This window comes from Leptopilina boulardi, unplaced genomic scaffold, assembly GCF_019393585.1.
Source record: "Leptopilina boulardi isolate dan_hultmark-lab unplaced genomic scaffold, ZJU_Lbou_2.1 LbouV2_258, whole genome shotgun sequence".
In the NCBI taxonomy this organism is placed as follows: Eukaryota; Metazoa; Arthropoda; class Insecta; order Hymenoptera; family Figitidae; genus Leptopilina; species Leptopilina boulardi.
The window spans coordinates 744,962-761,752 of record NW_026137816.1 but is presented as its reverse complement, the minus strand read 5'-3'; the positions used below and the strand labels follow the sequence as shown (position 1 = coordinate 761,752).

The window sequence follows — 16,791 nt, the reverse complement described above, 5'->3', positions numbered from 1 at the left end:
AGGTGAAGGTTATTTTTTTCAGTGTAAGAAATTCGTTTTAATTTCTACAATAACTGAAGGAAAATTTAGGAAAATAGGTAAATATTTTAATTAATATTTAAATTAATAATTAAATAAATAATTAAATAAATAATTAAATAAATAATTAAACTTTTCTTATTTTTTTTCTCTTCACTGAACGAAAGAAAAAAAAAAATATTTATTGGAATTTTTTTTCCACGGTTTGGATTTAATTTTTGAAAATTGGTTTTTATAATCCGAAATATATACATTTATATATATAAAACCGGAAGCAAATGAAATTTCTTGATCTTCTCGGCCCCTTATTATAGATACATGGAAAGGTATAGGTTTCACTGATCTTTTAGCAAAGGGAGAGACATCCTTGTGTATACATATATATATATATATATATAGAGGGATTGGTGCGGATACGCCGATATGCGAAAATCGAAATACATGACGGAAGATTTTCCGCGTCGTTCCGTTGAAATTGAAGTTTTGTTGTCCCGCCCTATCAAAGCTTCTTCTCCCTCGATCCGAGATCCATTTTTCTCGTTTTCCCAGACTGTATATATATATATATATATATATATATATATATATACAATTTGCCCCATCTTTTTTTTTCTCCCTCCCAACTACCATCGAAAAAAAAAGAAAAAAAAGAAAACCCTCTCTGCAAATAGTTTCATCCAAACCGAAAGAGATGCCAATGTATGGCACCCAGAAATCAACAGCCGGAAATATATATACTTCTTTTCATAATATTAAATGGATCTCGTGTGTTTATTTTACGAATGCCAATATGTCTGCCTCACGTATTGAAGTAACGTATTTTTATTTGTTGTTGAATTTTACGATATTGACCATTTTTCCTTCAGTTCTTGTCGCAATTGAAACGAATTTGAATTCTTCTCTTCTTTTTTTTTCTCCTCTCTTTATATAATTTTTCAAAAAAAAAAAAAAAAAAAGGAATTTTTGTTTATGAATTTTTAAAAAATAAATTTTTAAAAACGAATTTCAAAATATGTTCTTAGTTTTTGTAAATAATTTTTACTACTTTCTAAAGAATTAGCAAAAAAAATTTTAACTAATTTAATTTAGTATTTTTGCTTTCGAATTAGTAAAATTTAACTAAAAGGCAAAAAAAAAAACTTAATTTAAATTTAGTTAAAATTTTTACTAATTCTTTGAAGAGTAAATATATATTTTTTTAATTCGGGGAGAAAACGAAATTAATTATTATTAAATAATTAATATAATTAATGGAAATAAAAAATAAAAATTTAATTAAAAAAGTTTCGAATTTGTAAAAGTAGGACAACAATGAATTAGACAGAGGTCGCCACATTCTGCGCGGCTTCTCAAGAAGATGAAATTGATTTTTTTGACAAGTTTTGAAATTTATTTAATGTACAAAAAATAAATAATTTTTTTTTTTACATATTAATAATTTAAAACTAATTTTTCTAAAAAAAAAAAAACCATTAAAGTTATAATTTATTAAATTATTATCACTATTATTAAAAATTAGAAATTTTTAACCGAAAAATTATAAAATAATTATTTTCAAAACTAGAAATAATGTCCCCAAAAACTAAATAATTAAATTCTATCAGAATTAAAGAAAAATAAAAATACTGGAACGTAAATAAAATTAATTAAAAGAAAGTAAAAAAAAAAAAAATTAATAATTTCTTAAATGACTCATCGACAACTACAACTGCGTAATGATAAACTGACTTGATTTAAAAAAAAAAAAAAAATATGCCCAATTACCGCTTAGTGAAGTACATTTAATAAATATCTACTGCAAGTAAAACGCGATTTTCTTCATATAATGAAAATAAGTAACTTCTTTTTAAAAAAATTCTTTTACAAATATTATTCATTTGAGTAAATTGAAATAATATGTAAATAATTTACAAACATCTTTTGAAATATTTAAAATTTATAATATAAATTCAGTTTATTAAATTAAATTTTGCAAAATACGAAAATAAACTTATTCTTTCATTACAAAATGAAAATGGCAAAATTTAATTAAGATCAGTAAATAAGTGATTGAGATAAAAATCCATTTGAGAGAAAATATTCCCTTTTTTTTTGAGACTATAGATTGCAGATTTAATATATTTCATATCGCTAAAATTTTGAATAATCCAAACTCAGTTGAAAGTTAATTAAATATGACAATTTTCCAACAAATTATATCCTCGACAAGTGCATAAATAGCGACAATATCTGACAATAATATTTGCCCAGCTGTCAAAAGTAATATTGTTGTTTTTGTATATATAAAGTAAAAAGGGTAAAAAAAAACTGTTTAATTTTGCCGAGGGAGGTAAAATCTTTTAGAATATATATATACATATATACACATCGAGAGTTGTATAAACTCGAAATGTATATGTACAAGTATATTTGCCGCGCATCATTCGCAAAAGTTTTGCTGTGTGTGCGAGATAGCATGACATGATATCACGGTCCAGCCTTATAATAAAATCCAAAGTGTACAACGTAGATTTTCGCTGAGGTACTTTGGACATGTGTATATATTTACATAGTGTATATATATATATATGTTTTGCTTGCATTTTATCACGTGATGAAGAATATAAATGTAGCTGGGCTCTAACGAATTTTAATTGCCACGGGTGTTAGTTAAAGTAAAGTTTGCAATTGCCTTTTTGCGAGTATGAACATTTATTTTTAGATACATTGAAAATTTTGACTTTATTTTACACATTCTAATTCGGTTAATTAATCCTGTTTATTTATTAGAAATACAGAGAATCTTTTTTTTTTTGAAACTAAATATACCAATTATTTTTTTGTATTGATATAATTTTTTTTTTTTTGGTTATTTTAAACAAAATTTCGATTCAAATTAATATTTATTTAGAATAAACGTTTGGTTTATTTTAATAAATTTTTTCTAACTAGGAATGAATTTTATTGAGGCAAATTAATTTTTTTTTGTTTAATCAAAATTTGGTTATTTTGAAGAAATTTTTTTTTTTACAGCAATACAATTTATCTGGTCGATTCAATCAAAATTTTGATTGTTTCGAACAAATTTTGTTGTAGCGATAAATTTATTTGGTTCTTTTAACCAAAATTTAATTTATTCAAACACATTTTTCCTAACAATTTTGGTTTATTTTTTGTTGGGCCAAACAAAATTTTGGTTTATTTAACCAAAATTTGGTTGATTCGAATGAATTTTTTTGGTTGTTACAATCGAACTTTGGTTTTTTCAAACACTATTTTGGTATAGCAATAAATTTATTTGATTGTTTTAGCCAGACTTTGGTTGTATTAAACAAAAGATGAGGAAGAAAGAATTTTGTTGGGCCAAACTTTTTTTTCAACCGAAATTTGGTTGTTCCTAACAAATTTTTTTCGTAGAGCAATACATTTATTTGGCTGATACAATTAAAATTTGGTTGTTTCGAACAAATTTTTGGTATATCAATTAATTTATTAGGTTGTTTATAATCAAACTTTAGTAATTTCAAAACAAAATTTGATTGTTTCATATAAATTTTTAGTATAGCAATAAATTTAGTTGGTTGTTTCAACCAAAATATGATTGTTTCAACTAAAATCTGGTACTTTCAACCAAAATCTGGTTCTTTCAAAAAAAAAAATTTGGTCGTTTCAACCAAATTTTTGGTACAACAATAAAATTTGTTTGATTCAACCAAAAATTGGTTTTTTCAAACAAATTTTTTGTACAGCAATAAATTTATTTGGTTTTTTCAACCAAAAATCAGCGAATATTTTTCTTTTATCTCACCTGTAATGTAAAGTTTGTGCACCTTGAAACTAATTAGTTTTTTTTTTCCCCGAAAATCTATTTTTATTTTTTCAAAAAAAAAATACTCCCGACGAACCTTGAGCGAACTTTTTGGAAAAATACCCGCGGACTTGTCATCAGTCCTTGAAGTCGACGACTACACTAACTCACCTGGCTATTTCGTGGTTTTTCCAGGGGTAAAACTCGATTTTGCTAGGTAAGATAACTGTAAACAGAGTCTTTTCTTTAACCCCTTTGGCACGCTGCCATAAAAAAGGGTTTTATTACCTTTTTTTTCAAATTTTTAAAGAATCTTAAACCATTTCAATTGGTTTATTACTGTTTTTTCTTCTTCTTCTTCTTCTTCTTCTTCTTCAAGGTGAGACTCGCAGGTAAAAATCATACACGGAAGGGTTATAAAAAAAAAAGAAGGCGTTTTAGACCTTGGAAATTTTCTAAATTGAAAACTTGAGAGTTTTCGTTTAAAAATTTGTAACTTGGGGGAAAAAATTGTTGTCAGTCCTACGCGAGTTTCTTAATTCTATGTGCGACAATTTAGTGCTCTGTGATGTTCCTTAATTAGCCAGAGGAGGGTAATGAAGTTTTCCAAGGAATGAGAAGTGTTACAATTTGTGTAGCTGTGGAATATTTTAACGGCAAAACATTCTTTATAAATGTGTCTGTGTGCTCCTTTCTTCATTAAATGATTCCTGATTAGATATGCAAATTTCGAAATAATGAAACGAATAGATTAGAAGCCGGGAAAAAGGGATGGAAATTTTTTTTTTTTTATTGTAACGTTTACTTTTTTTTTTTTAAAGTAAATACTGAATAAGCAAAACAGAAATAAGAAAAATTATTACTAAATAACTAAAACTAGATGCTAATTAACTAAAACGAATTACCAAATACACAAAACTAAATACTAAAAACTAACTACTAAATAACTACTAAATAAGTGTTACATAACTAAAACTACTTACTAAAAAACTAATAGTAAATACTAAATAAAAAAAATTGAATAAACATACTGAATAATGAAAACCAATTAGTAAATAACTAAAACTAAGTAACTAAAACTAATTACTAAATAGCCAAAACTAAATACTGAAAACTAACTACCAAATACATGCTACATAACTAAAACTACATACTAAATAACTAAAACTGAATACTGCAATAAAAAAAAAATTGAATAAATATACAGAATAAATAAATAAAAACTAATTACTAAACTACTAAAACTAAAAGCGACATAACTAAAACCTTATATTAAATAACTACAAACTAAATACTGAAATAACTGAAACTAATTTTTTTTTTTTTGTAAGCTAAAAATAAAAAAATCCTCAAAAATCTGCGCGAAGGAATTTTTATACTACGATATAAAGATTATATAAATATATTATGTTGCTCGCCTGAGGAGAAAATATTAACTGAGACATTTTAATATTTGTCACGGTGGATTATATCACATTAAATTTCTTATAGAAGTTCATTAATAAAGATATCATGCTGTATATTTAATAATAATTATTATAATGACGATCCGGTGAAATACGATTTATTTCAAAAAATTTATATTAATCTATCATTATTTTTTTTTTTTTTACTTCGCTCACGGATAATTTCAACTATGTAAATGGCACAAATTTATTTTCTGTCATTGAGCATATAGACATTTTTTAATTTATCGTCTTTATTTTTTTTTTTATCCATTACATATTTTAGTTTCATGTAAATTTTTTTTTTCCTCTACATCATTTTTATTTATTGCAACTCTCAATGTTAATTTATTTTGTAAAAAAAAAAAAAAATTATCCAGCTTCTTTTTTAATTAATCAGTTTTTTTTCCCCCGGCTTTTAATTAAACAATTTTTTTTTCTCAACAAAAAATAATTGCATTTAATTAATTTTTTTTTTCAATTTCAAAATTTTTTGTTCGGTGTTTCTTTTTTAAATGCCTTTTGGGAGTGATTTTTCTTTTTTTCAGATGAAATTTTTGCGATAGTGTAAATTTCACTTTAGAACGAAGTTTAGAGTTTAGATATCTGTATATATAGAAAGGAGAGCAACAAGATTCGTTTTGAAATTCGTCCCCGTGGTGTCCTTTAGAGTATCAAGTCAGATAGATTTTTCTTTTTTTTTCGAAATCTAAGCTGGATTGTGGAAATATAAGCAATAACCAACGGGTCATATAAAAAGAGCACTTTTTTTTTTTTTTTTTTTTGGGATTCGATGTTTCATTCTCGAAAGTGGATGCTGGGAATGAAGGTGGATAGAAATATACATAGTGAATATATCGAATGACCTTGGCGAAAGATCAGACTTATACAATTTATTCTCGAGTGGTCCTCCTCTATATAGTAATGGATGCGGTCGTCATCTTTCCTATTCGAGACATATATACATATATGCGCGCGCAACTGTTCAATACAAGGATTCTCCTCTCTCATCTTCTATATACATATATTTCTCATAGATATACATTCACTATGGTTTCCATAACAGCATTCATGAAATTTTTTAGTTTATTAATTTCTTTGAAAATTTTCTATTATTATTTAGAAAAACGGATTTTTTTTTGCTATTTTTAAAGAGATTTAATTTCTTTTTTTATTTATTGATTTATTTATTTATAATGGAAAAAAAATTTTGTTTGTCCAAAAAAAATTAATTACCTGTCTATATTGACAAATGAAAAATTTATTTTGGAACAAATATAATTTTTAACTCAAAAAAAAAAAAATTTTGAAATCAATATAATTTTTGTGCTTGAAATAAATGCAATAATAATAATAAATAAATAATTACTCAAATAATAATTATATTTGTGTAAAAATAAATATTTGGAATAAAATAAAAATTTATTTTTGACTCAAATAATAATTAGAACAAAAATATTTATTTTGAATCTCGTTTTGAATAATAGTCAAGTAAACAATATTTTTTTGAATAAAATAAATTTTTTTTGCCAAATTTCAGTTACTTTTAATTTTATTCAAAAAAAAAATATATTTTTCGTACAGAAAATTCGATGTGTCATATTCGTAATCAGGATATTAAAATACAGTTTCAAAAAATTCCAAAAGAAATAACTTTTCCAAAAGTTTAGCAATAATCTTAAAATCTTACGATATTGTTTTCTTACATATATATATATATATTTTGTCAACAGAAATGCTCAAAGATTCTTTTGCAAAAATGGGATAAAAATAAATTTTCACATCTATAAACAGAATCTAAAAAAAACAAATTTCATAAAAAACGAAATTTTTTAGAAAAATTTAATTTTTAAAATATGAATTTTTTTTTATCGAAAAATTTGACAATTTTTTTTTTTTCGTAATATTTTTGAAGAAACGATTGTAAAACACTGAAAATTTTAGAGTATACATTTTTTGTCTTTTTTTGGGGTAACCATCACGTCGCTTGGAAAATGCATCTCATCAGCTTCTTTCTCTCTCTTGCTCGCTCTTTTTCCCTGTTGCGGATAAAATTTTTCACCTGGTCACCTCTCACGGGTAGTATTTTCTTCATTTCCCCCCAATAGGAAATTCGCGCACGTACTGACAACACGGCGCCTTTTGGCCCATGCACCACCTACGAATTGCGACGTTAAAGTGAACTCTCTATAAACGAAAAAAAGTGAGCCGAAAAAAATATATAGAGAGAGAGAAAGAGAGAGGAAATATTCTTATCCCTCTTATGGCGCATGAGAAAATTGCCAAAAACTAAATTTTGAAATCTTGACACGTAACTTGACTTTGTCCATTAGTATCCTTTCCTTCTATTTTCAAAGTCAATATATTCTTCATGAAAACTTGAAGCTCGTCCTCTTTTTCTTTACTGACTTGAAAATGATGAGCAAGTTTTCATGGAAAAGAAATTTTACATTCATATGTATGTTACCAAAAAAAAAAAAAAAAAAAAATAAAACTCTTTCCTTGCTTGGAATTTTAAAACAAAAAATATATAAAAATTTTAGTAAGATGAAAAAACCAAAAATGTAGCCAAAATTTTTTTATTCTAAACAAAATTATAATTATTTTTTTTTTAGAAATGTAAGTTAAGATACATTTTTAATTTTAATATATTTTTTTTTTATTTTAATTTGATAATAATACACAAATCTGAAAAAAAATGTGTTTTCAAATTTCTGATTTGTGGAAAAAAATAGTTCGAGACAAAAATTAAATATTTTGCATATAATCAATTCAAGACTCGCATAAATAATTTCAAGGTTCTTTTTTTCAATTCTCTCTGAAAAAAAAAAATTCCGAAATGTATAGAACCATCTCTTTAGGAGGCAAATAAACTTTCAATTGGTTGGAACAAGAATTCATTTGACCGGCTGAATTCATGATTACCTCGATATGGTATTCTGTATTCAAATAAAAAAAAAGCCCCTTTTAACATGACTCAATTTTCTCATTTCTTACATTTGACTTAGTTCCTCAATCTACATTCATATAAATGAAAAAATTATGATATATAGAAATATATAGGGAGAGAGATATTCTTTCTCTTCAAAATTTGATGTTAAAATAATCAACTTTTTATATTCTCTTTTTTCTATTATCATTGTGTCCCCTGAGGCAAAAAAAAAAAAAAAAAGGTACTAAAATTTCCGGACCGAAAGAAAAAATGTTTCTCATCCCCTTTCTGAAGCATTTAAATATGGTTAACATAACCTTAATTTTAGCCTAACCTAAAAATTTTATTGAGCCAAATGGTGTTTTTGTTTTGTTAACCAAAATTTGGTTGTTTCAATCAAATTTTTGGGTATTGTAATAAATTTCTTTTGTTGCTTTCAACAAATTTTTTTTGTTTCAAGCTAATTTTTGGTATAGCAATAAATTTATTTGTGGTTGCTTCAAACTAAAATTTCGATTGTTTTAAATTAAATTTTTGTTATAGCAATAAATTTATTTGGTAGTTTCAAGCAAAATTTGGTATAGCAATAAATTTATTTGGTAGTTTCAAGCAAAATTTTGGTATAGCCGAGTGGCAATAAATTTATTTGATAGTTTCAAGCAAAATTTTGGAATAGAAATAAATTTATTTGGTCGCTTCAACAAAAATTTGGTATAGCAATAAATTTATTTGGTAGTTTCAAGCAAAATTTTGGTATAGCAAAAAATTTATTTGGTAGTTTCAAGCAAAATTTTGAAATAGAAATAAATTTATCTGGTAGTTTCAACCAAAATTTGGTATAGCAATAAATTTATTTGGTTGTTTTAAGCAAAATTTGGTATAACAATAAATTTATTTGGTAGTTTCAAGCAAAATTTTGGTTTATCAATAAATTTATTTGCGGTTGCTTGAACTAAAATTTGATTGTTTTAAATAAAATTTTGTTATAGCAATAAATTTATTTGTTAGTTTCAAGCAAAATTTTGGAATAGAAAAAATTTTTTTTGGTCGTTTCAACCAAAATTTGGTATAGCAATAAATTTATTCGGTTGTTTCAAGCAAAATGTGGTATAACAATTAATTTATTTGGTAGTTTCAAGCAAAATTTTGGTATAGCAATAAATTTATTTGCTGTTGCTTCAACTAAAATTTGATTGTTTTAAATAAAATTTTGTTATATATCAATAAATTTATTTGGTAGTTTCAACCAAAATTTGGTATAGCAATAAATTTATTTGGTAGTTTCAAGCAAAATTTTGGTATAGCAATAAATTTATTTGATAGTTTCAAGCATAATTTTGGAATAGAAATAAATTTATTTGGTCATTTCAACAAAAATTTAGTATAGCAATAAATTTATTTGGTAGCATCAACTAAAATTTGGTGATGATAGAGATTTTGCATTTAAATTGGCAGCAATTTTCTTTTTTTAAATTAACAAAATCATTGAAGATTAAGTCGTCAATTTTACTTTTCTAGATTTAGGAGAAAAAAAAAAAATCCCCCAAAATAATAATGATCCTCCTTTTATTTCCAAATCAGCGACTTGTCTCGTGACCTTATATATGTGACGATCATATATATATATAATCATTAAGGTCTTGTAATAATGTTGGTAATCGTTTGACATACTTTATGTTATCAAAGCGGCAGACTCAGCTGGTATCATAGTGGCATTAAAACTTTTCTCATCTTTTAGTAATCTTGAAAAATGGTCTTGGGTCGAGAAGGTTGTATACATATATAGTATGGAAGGTTGAGGTGTATATATAAGTATATATTCGGGGTTGTAGGAAACACTGCAAAACGAGAACCTTCGAGGTAATTACCTTCCCCCCCCCTCTCTCTCTCTCTCTTCTTCTACACCCACACTCATTATCCAACTTCTCGGTTGGCTCCCTCCACTTCATATTATTATTCTCCTAGCACTCTCGACTCTCTTCCATGGCTTCGAGAAATTCTCTTAGTCCTCTTATACTTCACCCCCTAAAATTCAACCCGCCCATCTTGTACCACCGCCCCCTCCCCCCCTCTCTTATTTCATCCCGAAGTTCATTACTGTCCTATCAGGATTGTGTCGCTCAACTTTGCAGATAGGATATTCTGTAAGGGTAAACTAGCAAATTTTCTTCATCTCCATGAGGAAAATTGCCTTTGGGTTCAAAGGGCTTAACTGAGAGAGAGAGAGAGAGAAAGACAGAGAGTTGGGAGTAAAAGGCAATTTCTAGTTATCATGTTAGATCTAGATAATATTTCTCTTGTATATTATCTAACGACGTGTACTGAATTTTTTTTTTTTTTTGTTAATTGAATTTTTTCTGTAATTTACTAGGAAAAAAAAAAAATTAGTAAAATATTCTCTAGACATTTAGCAGACAACACTCTAATGAAAGTCTGGTGATTCAATACAAATAATTTTGATTTATATTAGTTAGAATAATTAATTTAATGGAAAAAAGACAGATACTGCGTCAAATAGTAATTTTACTACTCTCTAAATCTGTATTAGTAAAAATGTTTACTAATTTGAATTTGTGACTCACTTTTTGCTTCTGAATTAGTAAAATTTTACTAATTACTAGTAACTTTTACTAAAAATTAGTAAAAAATTTTTTTTGACTCATTTTTTGTTTCTGAATTAGTAAAATTTTACTAATTTAGAAGCAAAAAGTTAGTCACTAATTCAAATTAGTAAACATTTTTACTAATTCAGATTTAGAGAGTATTTTTTTTATTATTACTATTTTTTGGTTATGTTGAAATAACTAAATCAACTATTTTTGACTATTTTTCAATTTTTTTCACACTGAAAATTATTTAATTTTTGTAGGTATACTAATAGTTCGTTTTTTTTTTTTTTTTACTAATTGCTAAAAGAAAAAATCTGTCTAGATTTTACAAAAATATTTATAAATACATTAAATTTTACTAACAATTACAGTTACTTTCAACTATAATTAAATTAGTTTTTATTATTTTTCTCCTATAGTTTTCTAGTAAGAATTAATTATTTTTTTTTACTAAAACCTAATTATTTTTTTTTTGACTAATTCCTGAAACAAAAGAAACAGCCAAGATTTTACTAATAATTCTAATTACTTTTAGCAAAAATTAGTAAAATTTGACTATCTCAGTTATTTTTTCACTGAAAATTAGTTACGTTTAGTACTAATAGTTATTTTTTACTAATTGCTGTAGTAAAAAATAAGCTAATAATTTTATTAACGATTATAGTTACTTTTAGCTAATTAAATTAGTCAAATTTGACCATTTTTTACCTTAGTTTTCTACTAAAAATTAGTTCTTATTTTCTACTAAAATTAATTATTAGTTTTTTTTTACTAAAATTAGTCATTATTTTTTTTTACTAAACTAAGTCATTATTTTTTACTAAAATTTAATTATTTTTTTTTACTAATTACTGAAGTAAGGAGTCAGGAAAAATTTTATTAACGATTAGTTTTGACTATTTTTTCAATTATTTTTCGTACTGAAAATTAGTTACTTTTTCTACTAATAATTGGTACTAATAATAATTTTTACCAATTGCTAAAACAAAAAAAAAACAGCTAATTGCTTAAGTAGCGAGAATTCAGACAAAATTTTTATTATCGATTATAGTTACTTTAACTAATTCAATTAGTTTTGACTATTTTTCTCAATTAATTACTTTTTGTACTCAAAAATTAGTTACTTTTTTTTTGCTAAAATTTTATCACGATAATCTGCAAATTTTTTTTCATTTTCGAAAGTATAACGGAATATTTATTTGACAATCACAAATGATAAAAATAAATGGGCCAGACGAAGAAATATAAAAAAAAAAAAATAATTTTTGCTCCTGATTGCAAAGTGAATTATGAGATGCACTTACTTACACCTTCATAAATAAATATTAAAAACAAAAAATATAAATTATGTATATATTTGTGTCGAATATATTGAGAAAAATGCGGGTCATTGTCTTTACCGTCATTTATGTTCACAAAGTAATCGTCATTGGACTTTAGATCGTTTGTCACTGTCATTTTTTTTTCTCTTTTTTCTTTCTTTCTTTCTTTCTTTTTTTTGTGAGAGAGACAGAGAGATTGTTGAAATACCTTCGTTGAGATCGTCGAGAAAATATGAAACGTGATGCAAGCGAGCAACAACTATAAAGAACATTCAGTATATGTCTTCCAAGTCATTTCTTATCCAAGTTCTTATTATTTCAAGTTTTGTTAGAGAGTACATGTCGTCGAGAAAAAAAAATGGTTTCTTATCTCAGAAAACACATTCAAAGTAGTCTGATTGCAGAAACTATATATTTTATCCAAATTTCCGGAATTCAGAAAATTTAAAAGCCTCATGTAGACGATTTTTTTTTTTTTGTTTTACAGAATGTTTAGATAACTTTTTTTTCTTCTTTTTTTTAACTTCGAATCTCGATAGATAATTCTTTTTTTTTGGATATTCTCGTGATATCAGAAAGGCATTATAATAAAATATTGACTTTTGCTATTTTTAACTAATCTTTACATTTTTGATGTGCGTCCCAAAATAGAAAATCGTCTGTCTGTCTATAGACGCAAAAAAAAAACTTGTTCGCAGAAGAAAATTAATTTATTTTATAATTTTCAACTTTGTTTAACTATTAATTTATTATTAAGCTTTGAGTACTAATTTTTTATAATTAAATTTTCATTACAAATTTTTTTATGAATACCAGAAAAATGCGAGACGTAGGTTTTTTTTGTTTTATAAAACGTGGAACAAAAAAAAAAAATTATAAAATACTATTGCGGGGGTGTTGCTTGAAAGCTGATTAGTTCTCACAATAGTTTCTCAGATAATAAATCACATTCCATCATTGTGACCTCATTGTTAAAATATCATGATCTCGACATTTGAGGTCAGAACTTACTTTTTATAATATATTATGTCCTTCGATGCCGACGGCCTATTTAACTGAAAAGAAAATATAGTTTTTATTCTATTTAATTTTTTTACTTTCCTAATTATTACAAGTTATTTATTACAAATAAAAAAAACTGTTTTAATGAAAAAATTGTTTTTTTTATTAAATATAGAATAAATAAATAGTTTTGTACATTTTCTTCAAAAGGGTTTATTTGAAACTAATTTATGTTTAAATTAAATAAAATACCTAATTAAAATAAATAAAAAAAAAAAAAATTAACTATCACGAAAAAAGCAATAAAACAAATTTTAAAAAATATTCTAAATGGCAAATTTATCAAGATTAGAATGAAAAAAAAAATATATATATATATATAACGTTTTAAAAATTGGTAACGTTTTTATGAAATGTCGAACAGTGTCTTAAATTCGATTTTTAGAATGAAGAAAAAAAAATAAATAATAAAAATAAACTCGCTGAAAATTGGTTTTAAAGTCGATGAAATTATTTGAGAAGGATCTAATATTCGAGAGGGAGGATTCAAATTTCAGTGCGAGAGAGCAGACGAGTTTCGAACCGAAACTACCGTACCAGCTAATTAGGACTTGATTGGACCCTCACCCCCCTCACTCCCCTTCTTCACTTCTTCTCCTCCGCAACATTCTTGAATCTCTTCCCTTTTTCCTCCCCCCCCCTTTCAAAGTATCTCTGTCCTTGTTCTCATCATAAAGTCCATTGGACTAAAAGGACCTCTCTCGCATATACATATATATACTCTCTGATTCTCATTGGCCATTGACGTTGACTACGTCGCTCGTCTCTGTAATTGTATAATTTACTCGTCAATTTGCTCTGCGGTTAATTTGTATAATTTTGCTATGCTGGTATACGTAAATTCGGTCGTGCAACTCGAGAGAGAGAGAGAGAGAGAGAGAGAGAGAGAGAGAGAGAGAGAGAGAAAGCCTCCTCGCATGTATAATGTTTCAAGACCTTGTGAGTAAAGAAAATGGCAAGAAAATGGCACGTTAACTACGCCCCAAGTAGTATGTACTTGCGAGAAAATGCTACAATTTTACTGCCTCGTATTTTCTTCTAAAAGTCTATTATTCATTCTTAACAACAAAAAAAGGTCGATCTAACTTATGGCCTTTAATGATGCATTCGATTTCATTTCTTCTATCTTCTCCTTTTTTTTTTCTCTAGCTTTCATTTATAATTATAACATGCAAACGTTCCCTCAGATGCTAATAACAGATAATAGTTTTTAGTCAAAATTGTTTTACCGACTGCTGATAAAACAAATTATATTGATTAAAATTCAATGATAATTCTTAGTCAAAACTATTTTATTGACTGCTGATAAAACAGATTAGTTAAAAATCGATGATATAATGCTTGGTTAAAAAAAACTGTTTTACCTACTGTCGATAAAACAGTTTTGACTGTTTTAAAACTGTTTTACCGAGTTTTAATAACATAGAGTTGACAATACACCGTAATTCCGCATCGACAAAACTATTATACCAACTGCTGGTAAAACTTATTTGAACGGTTTACATAAAAAAAAACTGTTTTACCGACTACTGATGAAACAGATTTGATGGTCTATATCAGAAAAACAAGATTTGCATAAAACTTTTTTACCGACTGCTGATGAAACAGATTTTATGGACTATATCGGTAAAACAGATTAGAACAGTTTACATAAAACTGTTTTACCGACTGCCAATAAAACAGTTTTGACTGTTTTACCAAGTTCTAATAATATAGAGTTGACAATACACAATAATTCAGCATCGACAAAACTATTATACCAACTGCTGGTAAAACTTATTTGAACGGTTTACATAAAAAAAACTGTTTTACCGACTACTGATGAAACAGATTTGATGGTCTATATCAGAAAAACAAGATTTGCATAAAACTTTTTTACCAACTGCTGATGAAACAGATTTTATGGACTATATCGGTAAAACAGATTAGAACAGTTTACATAAAACTGTTTTACCGACTGCCAATAAAACTGATTTCATAGACTACATCGGTAAAACAGATTTAAAATAATTTTTTAGTGTTTAATTAAAAAAAATTTAATCATTAATTGAATTATTTTTTTTTTGTTTCAGGTTCAACGCGGTGCGGATTTTTTTTTACATTATAGACGGGAGTGTTCGAACTTAGTGAAACGGTCGTTTAATACATATAAAATATATATTTTTTTTTATTCTCGTTGCGTATACGTGTCGTGTCGGATTTATATTAGTTTCGGGAGTGTTAATTCGTCATTTTTATATAATCGCGAAACGAAATTTAGGGTGTTTTTCAAAAATCCGTTTTCGTTGTTTGTCTTTCCGTTATAAAAAAAAGACAACTCGTTTCGCGCGCGTTCGAATTACAAATTTTAAAATCGCGATACGTCTTTATTCGCGAATATCAAGAAAAGTTTTTTTTTAACCTGGGAAGAGGGGGGGGTGGGAGGGACCAATTTGAAATCATTATGCCAGGGATTTCGCAAAAAGTCTTATTGAATGATGAATAATTTTTCATTTATAAAACCAATTTATGAAAAACTTATTCATCTCATCTGTAAAGTTTTTATTAGCGATAATATTCGGCCATGATTGTTATATGTAATGATCATATAATTTGTCACCTACTAATCACTGGATTGATTTGAGAAATATAATGTATCATGCATTTAACACCACGGTTTTAATATTTCCTTGTAGAGCTTTACACTGGTGGCTACATATTTGTAAGTAATGTAGCCATCGACCCGCTAGTGGGATAAGGCAAGGGCATACACATACCTAACTGCACATTCTTTGCGCAATTTATTTTTTTAATCTTATAAGTACACTTACACTCATTTTAAAAAAAATTTTGAAATATATTTTCCATATTAAAAATGTATATATAGGGTAAATGTACCAAATATGGCGCGATTCGAGTCAAAGCACCTTTGAAATATAGAATATTTAACATTTCATTTAAAGTCAATTTAAAACTTATTATAAACTAAAATTGCTATTTAGATATTAAAAAAAAATGTTAACTTTATAAAAATCGATTATTTAAACAAATATGAGAAATTAAAATTAACACCATAATTTTCTATTACGGTTTGTAAAAGTTTCGGTGTATCAATTACAGTAACCAAAAATTATGTGTATTTTGAAGACATACTTTGCTCACCGTAATTGAAGCCAATGTTTCAATTACGGCGAGGAAAGGAATTTTTATCTCAAATAAATTAATAATTGTTTAAATGTACATCTTTATTCGTAATTGTATAAAAAAAAAATTAAAATAATTTTTTTTGAATAATTTTGCAGTTTTATGAAATATATAATAGTAATAATAGTTATTTTTTTTTATGAACGCGCAGGAATTGGTGCACTTACCCTATAGATCATAGTGAATAAATTTTCAATAAAATTATAATATTTATATAAAAAAAATAAACCATCGGCAAATGCTTAGATTTAAAATATATATTTAAAACTAAAGAAGTTTATTAAAATACCAATTAGTTTAAAAAAAAATTTTTTTTTGAATTAGAATTATATATAATTATTTAATTTTTCTCCAAATAGTATAACGTATGACCACAATATTTTGACATATTTATTCTGGTTATATATTTTACTAGTTGGGTTTAAATATGTTT

General features: G+C 25.9%; 1 long non-coding RNA gene across 2 annotated transcripts in view; it reads left to right on the top strand.

The window, feature by feature from the left end:
* The window catches only part of LOC127280935 (uncharacterized), a 133,462-nt gene extending 117,884 nt beyond the window's left edge, over nt 1-15,578 (top strand). For both annotated transcript variants that reach the window (XR_007842899.1, XR_007842898.1), the window contains exon 7: nt 15,248-15,578. This is a non-coding gene — a long non-coding RNA (uncharacterized LOC127280935). The remainder of the gene's footprint in view (nt 1-15,247) is intronic.
* The last annotated feature ends 1,213 nt before the right edge of the window (nt 15,579-16,791 follow it).